The sequence below is a fragment of the Schistocerca serialis genome, chromosome 3 (assembly GCF_023864345.2).
Source record: "Schistocerca serialis cubense isolate TAMUIC-IGC-003099 chromosome 3, iqSchSeri2.2, whole genome shotgun sequence".
In the NCBI taxonomy this organism is placed as follows: domain Eukaryota; kingdom Metazoa; phylum Arthropoda; class Insecta; order Orthoptera; family Acrididae; genus Schistocerca; species Schistocerca serialis.
Genome location: NC_064640.1, coordinates 81,481,655 through 81,499,602, shown reverse-complemented (window position 1 = coordinate 81,499,602; position 17,948 = coordinate 81,481,655).

Below are 17,948 nucleotides of genomic sequence, written 5' to 3'. Positions count from 1 at the left end.
CACAGCTGAGTGGACAGCGCGCCAGCTTGTCCTGACCCAGGGGACCCGGATTCGATTCCTGGCTGGGTTGGAGATTTTCTCCACTCAGGGATTGGATGTCTGTGTCGTCTTCATCATCATCACTTCATCCTCATCGATGTGCAAGTCGCCAAAGTGGCATCACCTCAAAAGATTTGCACCAGGAGATCAGGCCTACTTGCCGGAAGACCCTCACTACACAACTTTTTTTTCTATTTGAATACAGTTTTTGCATAAATCACTTGAGAAGGCTTTGAGAACAATTTTTCTGTATGGTAACCTAATAGTTTGATTATTTTTTGACATTCATTGGAGACACTTAAACTGAAAACAGTTTCTTCAGTTTCATTGTTATTAATTTGGATATAGTTTGGCTGGAACCAAATGGTGCATTGATCCTTTGTACATTGACATTATGTCATAGCTCCTCTGGATCATCAACTTGTGTGATTAGAATTGTATCATCTGCATACAGTACTGCCTGACATGGCAAAAATGATGGGAAATCATTTATATATACAATGAACAAGAATGGACTGGTACTGAGCCCTGTGGAACACCTTTTGTAACAGGTAATGAGTCTGGCCAGTGGTTGTTTATAGTTACCATCTGCTTTTTGTTGCTTATGTATAACTCAACAAGGTGAAGAGCTTTCCCTCCAACTCCAGAGTGGTGGAGCTTTTTGAGAAGTATACTATGTGAGACAGTGTCAAAAGCTTCCCTCAAATCTAGAACAGTTGCACAGGTTGTTTTCTTAGTCAAAAGAATCATATATTTTCATGCTGATAGTCTCAACTGCTTTGACTGTGGAAAGATAAGGTCTGAAACCATACTGAGAAGAGTTAAGTCGATTAATTTGCTTGAAGTGCTGGTTCATCTGTTTGTGCATACAATATTCTATATTTTTTTATACTATTGGTATGAGTGAGATGGGACAGTAGTTATCAGGAGATGCTTTAACATCTTTCTTATGGCTAGGTGTTACAATAGTAACTTTTGAGCATTCTGAGAAGATTCCCTCGTGTGGCATTTGGTTGATGATCTTGGTTAGCAGTAGTAGAATTTCTTTCTTTATATTTTCTATTAGATGATTCAAAAGTCCATAGAACTCTTCTGCTTTTAAGTCGCTAAGTTTGGCAATTGCTTCAGTAACCTGCCAGTAGGATACACGAGTCCAGCAGAAGTTGTTCTGTTGCTTATTATCTAGAGCTGGAAGCAAAGCTACACCTTAAGACTGTTTTAGGAATTACTGATTTCTGACATTTTGAGAATGTTCTTTGATTTTTTAATAACTGTCCTTTCTGATTAGCTTTTACAGAAAGCTATTTTCAAATAATGATACGAATTTATCATGGAATAGATTAAAGTTTATGTCAGCATTTGGTTCATTATAAATTTCATCCAAAGTCATTTCTTGAAAACAGTTCTTAAAACATTTGTCCTTTCCATTTAGGAGTAGCCATGTTGTAAGGCACTATCTTCTATCCTAACTTACTGTGCATCATGATCAGAGAGCGTTTTTGTTACTGGGTAAACAGTTATTTTCTTGCTTTGAGTTTCACCAAGGAAAACATTACTGATTAGGATCCTACTGTCTTTATCCACCAGTACTGGAAAATTAATTACTGCAATCAAATTGTAGGATCCAAATAAGGTTTCCAAGTCATTTCTCCTATCGGAATCTTTTAAAAAAATGTACATTGAAATCACCATAGACTATTGACTGCTTGCTGTTGACTGACAGACAGCATAGGCAGAAATTCAAATTCCTCATAAACAGTTCAAAATTTCCCAGTTGGGGTCTCTACATAGTTACAATTAAAAGTTAACCATTTTTCAGTATTAATTCACAAGCACACACTTCTACGTGGTGATCGCTACAAAATCTACTTATATGTAACTTACCTAACCGGGAGTGGTTTTGTGGCACTCAGATAGACACAGGACGTCTATCATTTAAGAGCTCTCTGAATTTTTCAGACATGAAACTCTGCTACCTTATTACTCAATCCTCTAAGCATTTTGTGGGCCTCTTCTGTTATTTTGACATGATGCTGACTCCTGAGTCTAACTAAAAAGGTACCTCTCTCTGCCACCAGCAGGCCTAACCACAGGGTAGGACGAGATCAGCAATGAGCAAGTGAAGAATAATTAGTTAAAGAAGTTAACGGATTAATAAAAATTGTGGAAGGATTAGAGGCTTATTGGAAGAAAAAAGGTGAAATGAAAGAAGAAAAGAGTGAAGAGCAGGACTTAAGTAAAGAAATAAAAGAATCATAAAATAATAGTAGTAGTTCAAAAGATGAAAGTGAAGAGGAAAATAGCATTGTCATGATATTATTGGAGTAAAGCAAGACACTAAAGACTTCAGGCAATATCTCCTTATCCCAGATCAAGAGGCTGAAAACCAGTGGATAATTTGTTTCCATTTCAATACGTTTGTGTTCTGTATGATTACATCAAACAGGTCAACACAGGAACTGAAGAAGGAAGGCATCTGGTGGCATGTATAAGGTCTTTGCCCAAGATAAAAACTGTAAATGTTATAATGCCAGAACAGATTATAAAACTACAAATCATATGACCTAGTGTGAATTTTTACTCCTGTGCAATTCAGCTATCGGAAAAAATATTTGTATGCACGGGCTCTTCCTCCCATGGTGGCACATTGGAGTGTGAGCGTATAATGCGAAAGGACACACTGTCCTCCCCTTATTTCCACTCACAATAATTGGATGGAACAAGTTGTCTGGTATGAGTGTTTATTAGAATAAACCTTACAGCTTGCACAGGCAGCGCACCAACTGCAGCTCCTGGCTTAGCTGGGAGACATACACACCACCCATCCACTACAGGGTCTCGAAACTACCTGCTTGGCCGTTACAACCGATAATCTTACCCACATGCAAAAAGGACCTGGGAACTCCACTTCTGCACATAGGTTGCAAGGTCTCTCGACAGACAGCAGACTATACTGGAAAGTCTGACCTTCCCAGTTCGGAGCTGCCACTAGATTGCAGTTGGAGTGAGTAGCAGAGTCCAAACAATATTAAAGCTCTGTTTTTAACCATATCAATTCCTACAACACTTGCCAGATGTTACCATTACCTATGATGTCAAGGAAGATGATCCTGCATTAAGGAGACTGAAACACAGAGATTTCATCCATGTCTTTTGTATTATGCCCTATTATAATCCTGAGATGGAGATCAATGATAAGTGCTTCCAATAATGGAACATGAAAGCCTGACTGATGCCCTTAATGCTGTGACTGGAGGAATTCATTTTAAATGTCATTGTGACAATGAGGACACAACAGCACAAGCAGTATAGCAGAATGCATCAGTTGCAGCATAAGAGGGACCACACGCTAGACCCAAATCTGGCAGCTACATTCTACTCTTAAACAGTGTGTTGCTGTTTTGTGGGAAGGGGGAGCAGTGATGCATGCTGTTACAATGGAACAGCAGCTACAGTCACTGTCTGGCGATGTGCACATTACCAATTTGATTCCACCACTTGCAACTATTTAACATTTCTGATTTCGGAAAGGTTCTGGGATTTACTAATTTACAGAATATATATGACTCTCTACAAATCATACTTAAGTACAGGGCAGAAGGTTCTTCGAATCACCTTCAGACTATTTCTCTTATACTCCCCTCTCTAACAGCACTTGAGAAAATTGACCACTTACATCTCTCCATACAAACTCTGATTTCTATTATTTCATTACAATAATCATTTCTCCCTATGTAGGTTGGTGACAATAAAATATTTTCACACTCAGTGGAGAAATTTGGTGATTGAAATTTTGTGAAACAGTCTTATTGTAAAGAAAAAGCCTTTGTTTTAATTATTGCCATCCCAACTTGCTTATCATACAAATGAAACTCTCCCCCCCCCCCCCCCCCCCCTCTCCATTTCATAATAATACAAAACAAACTGCCCTTCTTGTGACTTTTTCAGTGAGCTCTGTCAATCATGTCTGGTAAGGATACCATAACACACAGTAACACTGTAGTAGAAGATTGACAAGTGGAGTGTAGGCAGTCTTGAGTAGACCTCTTGCGTCTTCTAAGTGTTCTACAAATAAAATGCAGTCATTCATTTGCATTCCCCACAACATTAGCTATGTGATCATTCCAATTTAAGTTGCTCATAAATGTAATTTCTTGGTATTTAGTTGACTTTAGATTTGTATTATTTGTCATGTAACTAAAATATGACAGATTTACTTTAGTACTCACTTGGATGACCTCACACTTTTCGTTATTCAGAGTCAATTTCCACTTTTCACACCATAAAGGTATCATGTCCAAGTCAGTTTTCAATTGGTTTGGTCTTCTGATGCCTTTAATACATGGTAAACGACAGAATCATCTGCACACACTCTAGGAGTGTTGCTCAGATTGCCTCTTAAATTGTTTATTTACTCTGGTGTCCAAAATTAAAGCAACAAGTGGACATTTTGCGAGATTTTGTTTAGTTTGTCACAAGACAGTATAAACAGGCAATAGTAAAGTAGAAACAATGTTTTTTTTTTTTTTTTTTTTTTGCCCCCACCCCTCCACCGCCTCCAATGGATTTTCACCCACATTCTGACAACTGGTTAATGTGCTCAGTATGGGGTGTGACAACCTCTGGCACCAGAACCAGGGTTGAAAATGATAGGACGTGCTGTTAATGACGTCATCAATCTCATGTTGAGGCAATAACATCAATTCTTCCTGAAAAGCTGCTTGCAGGCGTTGGAGAGTGACTGATGGATGCTGATGTGATACAACCCATCTCCATAGTGGATCCAAGACATACTTAATGGGATTCAAATTGGGAGAGCAAGCAGACCATGCCATGTCAGCAATACCTTCCATTTCCGAAACAACATCTACCACCAGTGATCTGTGAGTTAGAGCATTATCATCCATCAGTATGAAGTTTGGGCCCATAGCACCTCACAACCACCATGCATGAGATCCCAAGATCTCCTCACGGTACCTTACAACAGTTAAATCTTGCTGATACACCTGTATGATTCCATGAAGAGGTATTCGAGTGGTCAACATAATCCCTGCCCACACCACTGGGGATCCTCCCCGATATTGGTCTCTTTCCACAATGTTTGGGTCCCAAAATCAAGTTTCATGGGCCCTAGATATGTGACTCCATCAAGAATCACTCTCCACACTAAACTGGGACTCATCTGTGAAAAGAACATCAGCCCAACAATCGACCATCTACATGGCATGTTGATAGCTCCATTCTAGACATTCCCCTCTGTGAAGACATGACAGAAGTAAACAGACAGCAGGTCTCCTACAATAAAGGCCACTCTAATGAAGCCTTCTGTTCATCATTTGCCTTGATACAACATGTTCAGGGGATGCTGCGAGGTCAGATGCCAGTTGCAGTGCCGTACTAAGGAGGTACCATCATGACCTTAGAGCCAAATAATGGTCCACTTTTTCTGCTGTCACACATGGGTGGCCCTGTCCTGGTCTCTGGGATACAGTTTTGGTCTCTATAAACTATCGCCTCATCCAAGAAACGACGGAACAATTCACATTTAGCCATCAGGTCACATCAGTTTGCGACTCTCCTGCTTCCATTCTTCCTCCACAGCAGAGTGTCTGTACGCATTTCTCTGTGCCATACTGCACCATCTGTGACTCTGTACACAGCAAATGTGGATGTGAGACTACCATGCAAACACTACCCTGCTTGATAGGTGCCCTGACATCATCGCTGGCATTGTCGTCTGTTAATCAGAATGCCATCTTCCATGCAGAACATGATCATAGCAACATGTGTTGACAGTTTGTATGATTATATCGTGAATTAGACAGAGGACAGGAAAATAGCAGTAATTTGGATTCTAGTGTAGATTAGAAACATCAGAGAGTCTATAACACTTCCTTGGGGAAAGCCAGATATCACTTCCATTTCACTTGATGACTTTATGTCTGTTACTACATACTCTGACCTTTCTGACAAAAATCACAAATCCAGTCACACATCTGAAACAATATTGCACAGGCATGCAATTTGATTAGAAGTATCTTATGATGAACTGTGTACAAAGTCTTCTGGAAACTTAGAAATATAGAATCAATTTACGATCCTCTATTGATAGCACTCATTACTTCATTAGAATAATGAGCTAGTTGAGCATCACAAGAACCATATTTTCTGAATCCGTGCTGTGTGTCAGTAGACCATTTCCTTTGAGGTAGTACATAATGTTCAAACACAGTAAATGCTCCAAACTCCTACTGCAAATTGATGTCAGTGATACGGGTCAGTAATTCATCTGATTAATCCTGTTTCCTTTCTTGAGTATTGATGTGATCTGTGCAATTTTCCCGACTTTAGGTACAGATCTTCTGTTGAGCAAGCAGCTATATATGATTACTAAGTATGGGGCTATTGTATCAGCATAATCTGAAAGGAACCTAACTGGCATACTATCTGGACTGGAAGACTTTTCTTATTAAGTGATATAAGCTGATTTGTTGTGCCACGGATATCTACCTGTAAATTACTCAGGCTTGCAGCTGTTCTTGATTCGAATTCTGGACTATTACTTTGTCTTCTTTTGTCAATAAATTTTGGAAGACTGTGTTTAGTAAGTCTACTTTAGCAGTGTTGTCATTGGTAATATTACCATTGGTATCACACAATGACGGTATTGATTACGGTTTGCTGCTGGTGTACTTTACAATGACCAGAATCTATTCAGATTTTCTGCCGGATTTGGAGACACAGTTTCTTTGTGGAAACTATTAAAAGCATCTCACACTGAAGTCCACTCTAAGTTTCAAGCTTTAGTAAAACATCGCCAGTCTAGGAGATTTTGTGTTTTTCACTGATTCTGCAACAGTGTTCTGGCCTGTTTCGTGTACCGTGGGAGATTAGTACCATCTCTCATTACTTTATTTGGTATAAATCTCTCATTTATCACTGATACTATTTCTTTGGATTTAAGCCACATGTGGTCTACACTCGCACAATTAGTTGGGAAAGAGTACACACTGTCTCTCAGGAAGGCATCAAATATATTTTTATCTGATTTTTAAATATATATATATATATATATATATATATATATATATATATATATATATATTGTGTTTATTTTTGCTGGATTTGAATGTTGCAGTGGTCAGTCAAGCTATAGCCACCTTGTGGTTACTAATCCCTGTATCCATCATGATACTCCCTATATGCTCAGGCTTATTTGTTGTTAACAGGTCAACTATGTTTTTACAACCATTTACACTTTGAGAGGATTCCCAAACTAATTGCTCAAAATGATTTTCAGAGAAAGCATTTAGCACAATTTCTTATGATGTTTCATACCTACCATCAGCTCTGAAAATGTGTTTTTGGCAACATGTCATTGGCAGACTGAAGTCACCACCATCTATAATTGTATGGGAAAAAGGGGTTGGGGGTTGCTACCTATTTAATATGATTCTCAAGTTGTTTTTTATGTCAGCAACTGAATCATCTAAGTCAGGGGGTCAATAAATGAAACCAATTATTAATTTATTCTGGTTGTCAAGTATAACTTCTACCCATATTAACTCACATGAACTATGTACCTCAGTTTCACTACACAATAAATTACTTCTACCATTAACAAACGTGCTGCCACCAACTGTATTTGATTTATCCTTTCTAGCCATCATTAGGTGCTTTGTAAAAATGTCAGCTGATCTTATCTCCAGCTTTAGGCAGCTTTTAGCCCCTATAATGATTTGTGCTGCAGAGCTTCCTATTAGCACTTGGGGCTCTGTTTTTTGTCCAACACATCTATGACAATTTACAACTACAATACTGATTACTGGTTTGTCTATACTCTCATCACGTGTTTGCCCTGTTGTCCTGTACCCTTTGAGACTGAAGCCCTTTCTGTACTTTCCCTGAGACACATTAACCTCAAAAACTGCCCAGTCTATTCTGGTCTATTCTGCACAGTCGCCACTACTTGTGTAGATGCCTCGTGAATATATATAATGGACCACTTGACCTATTAAGTGAAACCCCTAACTCACCAACCCATGGTGTAAGTCAAGGAATCTGCATCCTATACAGTCACAGAAACATCCGAGATTCTGGTTCAGATGCTCCATTTGGCTCTGTACCAAAGGTCCACAATCAGTCCTGTTGAAGATGCTACAGATTGTGAATTATACTTTCACCTCGCAAGCAAGGCTGGCAGTCTTTACCACCTCAGCTAGGAACCCAAAACCAGAGAGAATATCTTCCAATCCAAAGTGGCGTACATTTGTAGTACCAGTATGAGCTACCAACTGCAATTGGTTTCACTCTGTGCTCTTCGTGGCCTCTGGAAGCACTTGTTCCACAGCTAATATGACTTCTCCCAGTAAGCACACTGAACACACTGGATTTCTTCCCCTCCATGGTAAGCATATCCTTAATGAGCCCCATTACACACCTAACATTGGAGCAGCCTGTAGTTGGTCCTGTTGACAATGCTACAGATGGTGACCTCTGCCTTCATCTGACAACAAGACTGGCAATCTTTAGAACTGCAGATAGCCACCAGAAAACAGAGAGAATCTCTCCTTATCCAAAGTGACACACACCATTAGTACTGACATAAGCCACCTTTACTCTTCATGGCATCTGGACGGACCCGTTCCACATCTGGGATGACTCCTATTGCACATTGCAATTTTTCCCATCCTCCGCAGCTATGTCCCTAATGGTCCCTGTTACATGCCTAATATTGGAGCTCCCAGTGGACCGAGAGGATACTTCTGAAACAGGGCAAGTCGATGCATATGGCAGGCATTTTGATTGGTCTCCTGGAAAGTCTTTTGTTGTCTGTCAGACCTTGAAACAGCCCCACACTTGACTATGAGTGAGTGGGTCTCCCTCAATACTAGCAGTAACTAGGGCAGAATACTGGACCGATGAGGAGATACATGGGTTCTTTTATTTATTTATTTACACGTCAAGTTCCGTAGGACCAATTGAGGAGCAAATTGAGGGCAAATCTCCGAAGTCATGGAACATGTTAGTACATGAAATTACAAAATAAAGTTTAACTAAACGCAATCAAGAATACAACAAGAATCAGCTTAATTTTTCAAGGAACTGCTCGACATAATAGGAGTGACCCATGAGGAAACTCTCCAGTTTTAATATGAAAGTTCATGGATTACTGCTAAGATTTTTGAATTCGAGTGTTAGCTTATTGAAAATGGATGCAGCAGTATACTGCACACCTTTCTGCACAAGAGTTAAGGAAGTTCAATTCAAATGCAAGTTGGATTTCTGCCAAGTATTAACTGAGTGAAAGGTGCTTATTGGGAATAAGCTGACACTGTTAACAAGAAATAACACTAAAGAAAATCTATATTCCGATGCCAATTTCAAAATACTCAGACTCGTGAACAGGGGTCGACAAGAGGTTCATGAATTTTCACCACTTATTGCCCGAACTGCATGTTTCTGAGCCAATAATATCGATTTAGAATGGGAAGAGTTGCCCCAAAATATAATACCATATGACATAAGTGAATGAAAATAAGCAAAGAGACTAATTTTCATGTTGAAGGATCACTCACTTCAGATACCATTCGTATAGTAAAAATGACAGCATTAAGTCTTAGAACAAGATCCTGAACGTAGGCTTTCCACAACAGTTAGCTATCTACCTGAACACCTAGAAATTTGAACTGTTCAGTTTCACTAATCATACACCAATTATGTGAAATTAAAATGTCAGCTTTGTTCAATTCTGTGTTAGAAACTGTAAAAACTGAGTCTTACTGTGATTTTGCTTTAGTTTATTTTTTACAAGCCATGGACTTAGGTCATGAATTTCACTATTTGAAACTGAGCCAATGTTGCACACAACATCCTTTACTACCAAGCTAGTGTCATCGGCAAACAGAAATATCTTAGAGCTACCCGTAATACTATAGGGCATACCACTTACATAGATAAACAACAGGAGTGGCCCCAGCACTGATCCCTGGGTCATCCCCCATTTGACCACACCCAACTCAGACTTCACATGATAGCCATTCTTAACACTGCGAATAACGACCTTTTGCTGTCTGTTACTAAAGTAAGGGGTGAATCAATTGTAAGCTACTCCCCATATTCCATAACAGTCCAAATTCTGGAGCAATCTTTTGTGATCAACACAATCAAATGCCTTAGTTAAATCAAAAAATATGCCTAGCATTTGAAACCTGTTGTTTAACCCATCCAGTACCTCACAGAGAATATAGCATTATCAGTTGTTACATGACTTCTAAAGCCGAACTGTACATTTGAAAGAAAATCGTGTGATATAAAATGATCAATTATCCTTACATACACAGCCTTTTCAATAACTTTAGCAAACACTGATGGTATATAAAACGGTCTAAAAGTGTCTAAATTATCCTTTTCTCCTTATTTATAAAGCGGATTTACTACTGAGTACTTTAATCATTCAGGAGATTGACCATTACTAAAGGAAAAACTACAAATATGGCTAAATACAGGGCTGACTTTAATATTCTGCTAGTCACATTCCATCATATCAATGAGAGCCCTTAGTCTTCAGTGATTTAATTATTGACTCAATCTCCCCCTTGTCTGCATCATGGATGTGTATTTCAGACACCAATCTCAAAAAGGCATTTGTCAAGTAAGTTGTATGATTCCCTGTAGAAACTAAATTTGTATTTAATTCACCAGCAATGCTCAGAAAATAATTGTTAAATACTGTACATTTACCTGATTTATCAGTAACAGAAATATTTTTACTACGAACTGACTTTATATCACCGACCTTGTGCTGCTGCTAACCAGACACCTCCTTCACAACTCACCACATGGTTTTAATTTTATCCTGTGAATTTGCTATTCTACTTGCATACCACATACTCTTAGCCTTCCTAATAACATTTTTGAGCACCTTACCACTTTGTTCTACACAATAACCTTATCCCACTAGTCAGCCACCTGGGCTGCCTATTACTCCTAGTACACCGTTTACAACATTCTAATGGAAAGCAACTCTCAAAGAGCATGAGAAATGTGATAAGGAAAGCATTATATTTATCATCTATGTTATCGGCACTATAAAAATCCTGTCATTCTTGTTCCTTGACATGGTTTAAGAAACCTCTCTATTGTTGTTGGATTAACTTTCCTACATACTTTGTAATTATATGTGACCATTGTTTGCGTACAAAAGCCTTTTAGTGTTAAAATGTGTGCATCATGGTCTGAGAGGCCATTCATCCTTTTGGTTGGATGTACCTTGGATCCCTTCATCCAGCCCTGCATGGAGCTGTGAGTGAAGGGTCACCAACACAGCTCACATCTGAACACAGAAATCTCAGTCCCTACTCATATTAAAGGCAGTGGAACTATAGATTAGCCATTTACAGAGACAGGAGCTGCCACCTAACTAACCAGTTCTACAACTGTAACGGGCTGTTCACACAAACGCAGGTGCCTGTTGTGATACATATGGCTGAAATATACACTACACAATTATTAAAATGTGGAACTCTGGCTAACAGACTCACGAACATGCAAGAAACTTAAGAATTTAAACTAAAATGCACATATACACTGAAGAGCCAAAGAAACTGATACACCTGCCTAATATTGCGTAGGGCCCCCGCGAGCACACAGAAGTGCTGCAACCACGATGTGGCAAGGAATCGACTAATGTCTGAAGTAGTGCTGGAGGGAATTGACATAATGAATCCTGCAAGGCTGTCCATAAATTCTTAAGAGTACGAGGGGGTGGAGATCTCTTCTGAGCAGCACATTGCAAGGCATCCCAGATATGCTCAGTAATGTTCACGTTGGGCAAGTTTGGTGGCCAGTGGAAATGTTTAAAACCAGGAGAGTGTTCCTGGAGCCACTCTGCAGCAACTCTGGAAGTGTAGGGTGTCGCATTGTCCTGCTGGAACTCCCCAAGTCCGTCGGAATGCACAATGAACATGAATGGATGCAGGTGATCAGACAGGATGCTTATGTACATGCCACCTCTCAGAGTCATATCTAGATGTATCAGGGGCCCCATAACACTCCAACTGCACATGCCCCACGCCATTACACAGTCTCCACCAGCTTGACCATTTGATGCAATTTGAAATTATACTCGTCCAACCAGGCAAAATGTTTCCAGTCATCAACAGTCCAACGCCAGTGCTGATGGGCCCAGGTGAGACATAAAGCTTTGTGTCGTGCAGTCATCAAGGGTAGATGAGTGGCCTTAGGCTCCGAAAGCCCTTATTGATGATGTTTCATTGACACTTTTTGATGACCCAGCATTGAAGTCTGCAGTAATTTGCGGAAGAGCTCCACTTCTGTCACATTGAACAATTCTCTTCAGTCATCATTGGTCCTTTTCTCGCAGGATCTTTTTCCAGCTGCAGCGATGTTGGAGATTTGATGTTTCACTTGATTCCTGATATTCATGGTACTCTCGTGAAATGGTCGTACTGGAAAATCCCCACTTCATCGGTAACTTGGAGGTGCTATGGCCCATCGCTCATGCACTGACTATAACACCATGTTCAACCTCACTTAAATCTCAATAACCTGCCCCTGTAGCAGCAGTAGTCGATCTAACAACTGCACCACAGACTTGTTGCCTTATATAGGCATTGCCAACTGCTGCGCCATATTCTGCCTGTTTACATATCTCTGTATTTGAATACGCACGCCTCTACCAGTTTCTTTGGCACTTCAGTGTAGAAATGAGTGCACACTGCTGATACAAGCTGCCAACCTCTGTAAGTACTTACATTTGTCCTCAACAAATGTGCTTCCAGTGAAAAGTGTTAGTTCTTATTGATGACAATGTTCTTTTAACTGGTATTTGATACTGAATTTTATGTGAGAATACATCATATACTTGATTTAAAATAAGACAATTTTCATTCATTGTAAAGTATTGACTTTATATATTCCTGAATTTTTCAAAACATTATTCACTGTGTTTCATGACGCTTAATCATTTCTATGAACATTTAGCCTATGATAACATGTTTATTTAAGACTATGTGAAGTAAATAAGTCATACTTGGTTGTCCATTTTGTTTCCATCTGCAGTCAGTTTCCTCCATTTGCTGTGATCATCAGTGAGTTGCTCCCACTTGTCACTGTCAATATTAAATGCACACACATCACACTTGACGCAATTCCTAAAGCGTAGTGAAGGTCTTCCATGAGGTCTCTTTGTTCCTGATATTTCACTGAGTAACGTGCACCAGGGTAGACGGGGGTGGTCCATACGATGCAGATGACCTAACCACCGCAGGTGACATTGCTTGAGCGTGGCAGTGAAACTCTGTTGTTTTGCCATTTTCAGAACAATATCACTTGTACATGATCCTTCCATGATATTCCCAAAATGCTCCATGAGCACTGCAGGTGAAAGGCGTTGAGCTTTCGTTCCTGTTTGGCATATACGTCCAAGTCTCAGCTTCATACAGGAGAATACTCAGCACACACGATTGATACACAAGTATTTTTGTTGACAATGTAAGATGTTTGTTGTCCCATGCTTGTGTGTGGAACTTTCAAAAAGTGCTGGCAACCTCTCCTAATCATGCATTTATCTCATCAATCAGGGAGAGATCTTCTGTCATTATTGAACCAAGACAGCAGAATTTATTGACTACCTTCAACAAGGATCTGTCCAGTTTGATGACAGGCGGATCTATGTATTCTTGTGCCATGACAACCATCTTCTCTACGTTTATAGACATGGAGAAGAGCTTGCATGCAGTAGAGAATTCATTCTTGCATATCACCTTGAGTATGCACTACAAATGCAGCATTGTCAGCAAATAAAAGGCTATTTATAAGCGAGTCTTCTTGGAAGCACTTGGATCTGAGTAAGGAAATGTCGTAGAGCTTCGCATCAGCTCTGGTATACAAATGAATGCCCAGGTTAGTTTCACGAAAAGCAACTTTGAGGAGTGCTGAGAAAAAAAAATTGAACATAGTGGAAGCCAGTACGCAGCCTTGATGAATCCTCCTCCTTTTCACAGCAAACGGATAGGAAGTGATTCTGTCGAAGACCACAGCACCTTCCATATCTTCGTGAAAAGCCATGTTCATCTTTAAGAGCTTTGGAGGACACCCTATCTTCAAAAGTACTGCATAAACTCCTTCTCTGCTGACTGCGTCAAAAGCCTTGTTTAGGTCGATAAAGGCAATGAACAGAGGGGTTTTCTGCTCATGGCACTTTTCCTGAACTTGCTGAAATGTGAAGATCATATCGACTGTGGATTATTGGGGGTGAAACCCACATTGTTCCTCAGGGCATATGCGCTCAACGAGCTCGTGAAGTCTGCCCAACACAACATGGGCAAATGTTTTTCCAGGTATACTCAGAAGTGAGATTCGACGGAGACAGTTGCAATCACTGTGATCACCTTTATTTTTGTATAAAGTAAAGATATTGGCACTGTGCATGTCTTGCGGCACAGTACCCTCAGCCTAACATTTCAGTAAGAGGTTGAAAAGCAGTGGAAAACCTAGCTTAAGTTTTACAATTTCTGTGGAGATGTTGTCTTTGCCAGGCCACTTCCCACATTTAAGCTGTACAATTGCTCTTTGAAGCTGATCCATAGTAAGCATGACATCCAAGTCATGGTAAGGTGTCATCTGAGGAATTTCATCCACTGCATTTGGACTAATGTTGATGGGATCTGAGTAAAGGCTGGAGTAATGTTCTTCCAAACAGTGCAATTGACTATTTCGATCTGTGATGACTTTTCCATCTATTCACTCGAATGGTACACTTTTCTTTGGAATGGGTCCAATGGCCCATTTGATGCCCGAGTATACACCACCAATGTCACCAGCATTGAAACACTCCTGTATGCCAGTGCACAGTTGCTCCCAATAGGATTGGTTGGTTGGTTGGTTGGTTTGGGGAAGGAGACAAGACAGCGTGGTCATCGGTCTCATCGGATTAGGGAAGGATGGGGAAGGAAGTCGGCCGTGCCCTTTCAGAGGAACCATCCCGGCATTTGCCTGGAGTGATTTAGGGAAATCACGGAAAACCTAAATCAGGATGGCCGGACGCGGGATTGAACCGTCGTCCTCCCGAATGCGAGTCCAGTGTCTAACCACTGCGCCACCTCGCTCGGTCCCAATAGGAATTGATGCAGTTGCGGACAGTGCGTTGAACAGCTGCCTTTGCTTTGCTTAGCTCCCTGCATGTAGAATTGCATGGGTTTTTACATCAGATGACAGTGGCCTGATGCTTAGCCTCAAGGAGAGGTTTCAGGACATCTACATTCTTGATGAACCAATTCTGGGATTTTGCTTCCACATTACCAAACACATTTCCAGCTGTAATAGTATGCCCAGAAAGTAATGTGCCACATTTTTTTTCTCCACTGGAAACAATGAGTGTAACTTTACATATGTATTATCTAAAGTCACCTGAGTGAGTGCGCTAAGTTTCCACCACTTCCAGCAGATAGCATAGCTGCAGGACAGTTTCAAAATGGTGTCTGTAGGTGATGTATGTTACAAGCAATGTGCCATCATTTAATTTCTCACTGCAGAGAAAGAAACTGTGGGGAATATTCACACATGCTTGTGCAAAGTCTATGGAGCATCTACTGTTGACAGAGTACAGTTAGTTGCTGGGCACGGAGGGTGAGGTCATCAGGTGGTTCACCAGAGCTCCACGTTTTGAAGCGATCAGAGAGACCATCCACAGCTGTCACACCAGACATGTTGTAGTGAGCTGCTGATGTCATTCACAAGGACAGACACATTACGACTCGGCAGTTGGCACTGCATCTGTCAATCAGCAAAGGAAGGTCACACAGTGAAGCACAGACTCTGCCACCAGGACAGGGACTGGTACAGACAGGGCATACACACCCTTGTTTCGCACTGGAGGACGGCCACAGAATGGGATGGAGATTACATGGAAAATAGAGTGTGTACATAAAACACCATTCTTTCGTGTGTGTAATTATCATTATGTTCAATAAGAATTTTTGAAGAAAAAACATGCAGCGCATTACTTTATGGGCAACCCTCATACCTCTACATCTATACTCCATAACTGGACAATACTCTTTGTGAACCACTGTCACTGCCCGTCTTTACTGTGTAATTCACAAATATTATGAAGACTGACTTTTGGTAAGTGTCAGTGTTTGTGTTACTTTATACCTCATGAATTTTAACTTTGTGGTCTTCTCAAGAGATATATGTAGGAAGAACCAATATATTGGTTGACTCTTCTACAAATGTATACTCTGAGGATTTTAACAGTAAACTACTCCATCATGCACATCTCTCTTGTAGCATTTACCTATGGAGTTAAAAGAGCTTACTAAATGAACCTCTTAACTACTGTGCTGCTCTACTTTGAAACTTCTCTATTTCCTCTATCAGTCTTACCTGGCAGTGGTCTCAGGCTGTAACAATACTCATTTATCAGTCAAATGAGGATTTTTTTAAGCTATTATGTGTGGGCTACGCTTCTTACAGATTCTTCCATTGTTTCTCAATGTGGCATCTGCCATTCCAACAATTAGTTTTATGTGCAAAATATAAGTTCATTCTTGCAGAAAAGGAAACAGCAACCAGCCACTGCTAAAATGCTATTTATTTACACAAGTAACATTGTTTTCAGTTTCAAACTGACAGGTTCATCTACAGACAGCTGTTGTTCACATTTATATTACATTTGTCGTTTAAATTAGTTGTCAGCTGTCCCTCCTCCCCCCCCCTCCCCCACACCTACCCCCAATGAGGAGGAGAAAAAAAAGAACACACTGACAACCAATGTTAAACAACAAATGTAATCTAAATCTGAATAGCCATCTGAAGATGGACCTGTCACTTTGAAACCAGTAATGGCAATATTTGTGTAAATAAACAGCATTATTAACAGTGACGTAGCTGTTTCTGATTTGCAAGAATCAGCTTGTACTTTGTACACATTTGCAGGCTAAAAATATCAGTTTTGAACAAAATACCTTCAGTTTTTTGTGGTTGTTCCACTCTGAATCTCTTCGTATGCTGACTTGCAGGTATTTAACAGACACAGCTGTTGCCAACGATTGATTGGCAATTACATAATCAAATAATATAGGGTCCATCCGCTCATCTATGCAGAACTGATCCTGTGGAAATGGTCAAATACTATTTGGATTGACGCACTCTTCCCAGATTCTCCTAAAAAATTTTCTTTTTCTTTTTGGGGTGCCTATGGCCCATACCCTGTAGGTAGTGGCCATCAGCTTGTGTTGTTCACTACACATAATCAGTATGAGGCAGATGTTCCACATTATATTTCTCACATTAGCAGGTAAATATTCTATTGAATACTGTAGACAACTTCCCTTGCTGACAACACCTGCTGCCATAATACAACTGTGTGTGCAAAGTCCAAGCTCAAAATGGCCCTTCATGGCAGGCTGAACAGTGTACGTGGGCTCCATTGTCCCATTCACATCTGGAGACACAGCGTACAGAACTGTATTGAGAATGCAGGTTTACTTTTACCTCCACTAAACAAGTGGCTGCATTTTGCTATTTCCTACGGTCAAAAGAGTATTGGAAAAACAGGTTTCTAATCAAAGAACACAATCTATGTAATTTATGAGCACTGTGGGTACTAAAGTATGGAATACATGAGAAATATTGTGATAACCTACAATATGTCTAAAAAAAACAGGTAATGTATTCAAAAATATAAAACTGGTCCTGACTGACAGATGTCCTCTAACAGTAACGCTGTGCTGTTAGGACTGCGTTGTCCTGTAAGCTCATCATACTCGGTGAAACAGCTGCTAAATAACATTAGTCCAATGCATTGTGGTAGCATGAAGTTATACAACTGGAAGAGCAGAAATATCACTCAGCCATCACAAAGTGACATAACGTTCGAGTTA